The sequence below is a fragment of the Dendroctonus ponderosae genome, unplaced genomic scaffold (assembly GCF_020466585.1).
Source record: "Dendroctonus ponderosae isolate FM_Combo_2020 unplaced genomic scaffold, Dpon_F_20191213v2 Dpon_F_20191213_1, whole genome shotgun sequence".
NCBI classification, from domain to species: Eukaryota; Metazoa; Arthropoda; class Insecta; order Coleoptera; family Curculionidae; genus Dendroctonus; species Dendroctonus ponderosae.
This window is the reverse complement of record NW_026017110.1, coordinates 23,741,071-23,746,189: the sequence shown is the minus strand read 5'-3', so window position 1 is coordinate 23,746,189 and position 5,119 is coordinate 23,741,071. Positions and strand designations below refer to the sequence as shown.

The window sequence follows — 5,119 nt, the reverse complement described above, 5'->3', positions numbered from 1 at the left end:
GAGAAAGATGACGATTTAGGTGAAACGTATTCTACTATAGACACTAATGCTGTTCCAACCATTTCTGAAATGACAAAAAAAGTGTCAGAAACTCGGAATTTTCTACAATCACGCCAAGTTCCTAATCATATCTGGGAGTCCTTTTGTGCTCTTGAAAACTACATAAATAACATCTATTTTTGCAGCAGAAATGTAGAAACAAAAATTACAGACTTTATGAAGTAAATTTCAATTTGAATTTTTTTGTGTTCTTTTTAGTCATACCTACTAACTTCTACTACTCTATGTAAAAATAACGAAATAAAATACACCACGTGTTTTTGTATTATTATTCGCTTATAGCAAACTCCGGATATAACGAACCAGTTTTAGTTCATTTTTCAAGTTTGTTATATCCGGACTCAACTGTATTTTCTTTTTTAAATATAAAGAGCTACAAGCAAACATAAATACATTAAAATACTGTTTTTATAAAAAATATTGGCGTTTACGTTAAGTTAGAAATCTGTAAAAAATTGTGAATTTCCGTTAAATACTAGAAATCGTTGACATTTTTAGAAAAAAAAAACAAATTAAGAGCAACTGTTTTACAGAATTGCATTTCAGAATGCATATAAACACGTAAAATTTCAGAATTTCAAGATGGAAGCTTAAAGCGCTTGTTTTAGCAAGATAGCAAAATGGCTACGGAATCGGCAAGGTTTTTCAATTCTTTAATGTTCTTATTATCGTTAAATTGGTAACAAATCACTTGAAGAATTTGGTATTCAGTATTTGCAAACATCCCAATTTTCAAGCAAAATCAAAAATGTATGCGTTTTTTAGTTCTGATGAGTTGGTCTGGAAACACATCTTGGATGTAGATTAGTCACGTGGAGGAGAAGAATGGCAAAACATCAAACAAGACGATAAATAGAGTTAATAAATGAGCAAATCAAAAATGTGTTTTATGTACCCAATTAATTAGATTAAATGTATTACTTGTATTACCTATGTAAAGAGCGAAATTTGAACAGTCTGCGACCTTCGGATCAAACTCAAATAAGTGAGAACCAGCAGAATGATGGTTAAAGAAAATGCATAATTCAGTACACGTGGTTACGTAAGCAGAACGCGCCTTTGACGCCATTACAGAAAACACTAGAACTTGTACAGTGATTGAAAAACAGAAAATTTCCCTTGCCACTTCACGTGGGCGCGTCTATATTTATAATAAAATGCGAAACATCAGAAGCCGTTTGTGCGGCGATTAAAATCCGAATGGCTTTCTCGAAAACAAGAATACAGCGTTCGGGTGAACAAAGTGAAATAATAAAGCGAAAGGCCTTGAACCTAAACGTATAATATGCCTGGAAAATTAATTAATAAACACGTATATTTGCCAAGTTAAAGCGAATTATTCATCCGCCTAGCGGCAAATTCAGAAACTATAGAAAAAATTCCTGGCTAAAGAACCATACCACGTCCCTATCTAACTTGACGAGTTGAAAATATATCTAAATGTTGAGTCACCGCGTGATAGTACAATTACGCTTAGATTTTTCGTTGTTTTTCGCCCGAAATCGTTCGAAATTTTTAAACATTTTCACATATTCGGTTAGCCGGTGTCGGGTTCTATCAAAATCAGTGCAAAAATCCGGAAAAATCGGTGTCTTTTTACCTGAAATTGTCGCTTTTTTAATGGCTGGTTCTGTAGCCTCTGTAGCAAACATCTGTCTCGTAAATCGGTCGGCCTCGCTCGGCTCTGCTCGGCATTGCTGATGGACTACGTGCTTTCGTTGCAACAGAAAGGCATGCATATCAGCTAGGTGGCGTTGTGTGATACCATTCGGGGTAAGTCACAAACCCTACTTTTCCTTGCTGTTTTTAACCCTAAATCTACGAGCGTGCCCTGAATTTTTCGAAATTCCTGCACAATTCAACCGAAACTTGTCCGAATAGTGGAAGAAATTCCCGATTTAGGCCCGTTCGACTAGTGAAATGTGTGTTTCTAGATCGAGTTGTCGAAGGAAATTTGCTAACAGGTCATTAACTTTGTTTATGGTGTTCGGTAGTTTGTAAAGTAGCCCTCGCTGTTTGCATGCGTCGACAGCAATCGGATTTTGGAGGTTATTCAGAATTTCTCCCCAAATTCCTGGAAAACTATCTAAAAATCCTCTCGGGTAGTCATAGTCATAATGCCGTTCGTCGCAATTTTTTTTTTTTTTTTGGTTAGATGGATGGCTGTTGAATAGATATTTTAGTTCGGTACTGCGCTTCTCGTGGCCGCTCGCCTTCGTTAGAGAATTCAGCGAAGCGCTAGGCGGAGGTGCCGGTGCCCCATTTTTAGAGTGGGGGGGGGGCGCTTATCGTGAATCCTGTTGCTTTTAGTTCGCGAGCGTCGATTGTAAATAGGGGGCGCTCGATGTCGAAAGGAAATGGATGATGCCCTCAGCACGGACGATTCTACAGAATTTTTTTGAGAAGCGGTGCCTAAAATTATCTTTAATGGGTGGAAGGTCGCGTCGTTGAAGAATACGTCGACCGGTTTGGAGTCGTTCCGTTTGGGATGGATGCGTTGATCTCTTCCTGCACGGTTTCTTGCTTTAAAATACGACGTTTTTTTGGAATCTGTTTTTCCTCTGAACTAACGACTAACTTGAAGCTAATTCAGGTAATTATTAAAGCCAAAAAGTATATGTAAGAGTTTCAGGCATTATGATTTTTGGATTATTTGTTGTACGGGGTATCCCAATTTGGACACTATTAGGATAGGTGCAATGCGCTCTTTTCAGGTCAAACTTAAAACGGCAAAATCAAAATTTGAAAATTTTTGCATGCTTAAGAGATACAGGGAAAATCAAAAAATGTCTTTCAAAATAACTACACAGGGTGAAATTGATTAAATTGAACACCCTGTATATTATTATATTTTTTGGTGTTTGACGAAACTTATTTCAAGCACTATTTTTTTCCATTTTCCTGTACCTAGAATTATTTGCGTTTTACGTTTAGAGAAGCAAATACTTAACAAAAAATTTTAGCAAATTTAGAGCAATATTTTCTCTATTTTATATACAGAAACTCTATATCTATATTGGAGATACTTTTAGATTGAGTACTTTCCATTGAGCTCATAAAGCAAATATTTAAAACTTAAATTTTGTGTCGATAAAATGGATGGATGGAGCTACTGTTTACTATTTTTCCTACAAAAACCAAATCGCTGAAAATTCCTCAAGTCCTAAACGAATTTAAACTCTTTTCTTGAACCTCGGAAATAAAAATGCTAGACTTTTCTAAACGAAAATTGCGCAAAATGTTAGTCAACTTAGACAGGTTCGGAGTGATTTTGCTCTTGAATCGACCATATTTGCTCTATTTCATATACATAAACTCTAAATATCTATATCGGAGAGATTCTTAGGACGAGGATTTTCCATTGAGCTTATAAAACACACGTTTAAAACTTCCATTTTCTGCCGATAGAATGGATGGATGAATGGACTACTGTGTACGATTTTTCCGACAATAACCAAATCGCTCAAAAGTCCTCAACTTCTAAACGAATTTAAACTCACGAAAGCGTGGAGTTTTTAAAGCTCGGAAATAAAGAAGCTTGACTTTTCTAAGCGGAAATAACGCAAAATGTTAGTCAACTTAAAAAGGTTCTGAGCGATTTTGCTCTTGAATCCATATTTTCTCTATTTTATATACATAAACTATAAATCTATGGGAGAGATTCTTAGGTTGACGATTTTCCCTGGTGCTAATAAAACCCACATTCAAAACTTACATTTTGTGCCGATAGAACGGATTGATTTAGCTACGGTTTACGATTATTCCGACAAAGACCAAATCGCTCAAAAATCCTCAACTTCTAGACGAATTTAAACTCACGAAAGCATCGAGTTCTTGAAGATCGAAAATAAGGAAGCCAGACTTTTCTGAACGGCTATAATCCAAAATGTTACTCAACTTAGAAAGGTTCGGATCGATTTTGGTTCTGAATCAACCATGTTTTCTCTAGTATGTAAATGGTAACTCAATATGTATATCCATATGGGAGAAACTCTTAGATCGAGTACTTTCTATTGAGCTCATAAAACACAGATTTAAAACTTTAATTTTGTGTCGATAAAATCGATGGATAGAGCTACTGCTTACGTTTTTTTGAAAACAATCAAATTGCTCAAAATTGCTCTTGAATCAACAATATTGCTCTATTTTATGTCTATACATAAACTATAAATCTATGGAAGATATTCTTAGGTCGAGGATTTTCCATTGAGCGATTAAAACTAAAATTTTGTGCCAATATGGAGTGGATGGATAAGGCTACTGTACGATTTCTCTGACGAAAACAAAATCGCTCAAAAATCCTCAACTTCTAAACGAATTAAAACTCAAGAACGCGTCGAGTTCTTGAACCTGTGAAATAAAGAAGTTAGACTTTTCTAAACAGAAATAACGCAAAATGTTAGTCAACTTAGAAAGATGCGGAGCGCTTTTGCTCTTGAATCTGAGGTTGACTGAATCGGCCATATTTTCTCTATTTTATATACATAAACTCTATAAATCTATGGGAGAGATTCTTAGGTTGACGATTTTCCATTGCGCTAATAAAAAACACATTTAAAACTTACATTTTGTGGCGATAGAATGGATGGATAGAGCTACGGTTTACGATTATTCCGACAAAAACCAAATCGCTCAAAAATTCTCAACTTCTAAACGAATTTAAACTCAAGAAAGCGTCGAGTTCTTGAAGCTGTGAAATAAAGAAGTTTTTCTAAACGGAAATAATGCAAAATGTAAGTGAACTTAGAAGGGTTCGGAGCGATTTTGGTCTTGAATCGACCATATTTTCTCTATTTTGTATACATGAACTCCATAAATCTATAGGAGAGGTTCTTAGGTCGCGGATTTTCTATTGAGCTCATAAAACGCGTATTTAAAGCTTAAAATCGCTCATAGTTCCTCAATTTCTAAACTAATATAAACTCACGAAAGCGTGAAGTTCTTGAAGCGAAATAAAGAAGCTAGAGATAAGTTCTATATTGTTGAGGCGGATTCATTTTTTACAAACTTCTTTTTGGGTATTTCGCCTCAAAAATTTTTGTCTTTAAAAAAGACAGAA

The 5,119-nt window shown here is 35.3% G+C and overlaps 1 protein-coding gene across 6 annotated transcripts in view; it reads left to right on the top strand.

Annotated features, from left to right (window-relative positions):
* Nucleotides 1-1,502: 1,502 nt before the first annotated feature.
* Nucleotides 1,503-5,119, top strand: part of LOC109533983 — a 30,633-nt gene continuing 27,016 nt past the window's right edge. For 4 of the 6 annotated variants that reach the window (XM_048660595.1, XM_048660594.1, XM_048660596.1 and 1 more), the window contains exon 1: nucleotides 1,503-1,833. The gene's annotated coding sequence lies outside the window, so the exon portion shown is untranslated. The other 2 variants (XM_048660593.1, XM_048660592.1) reach the window with 2 other exon arrangements.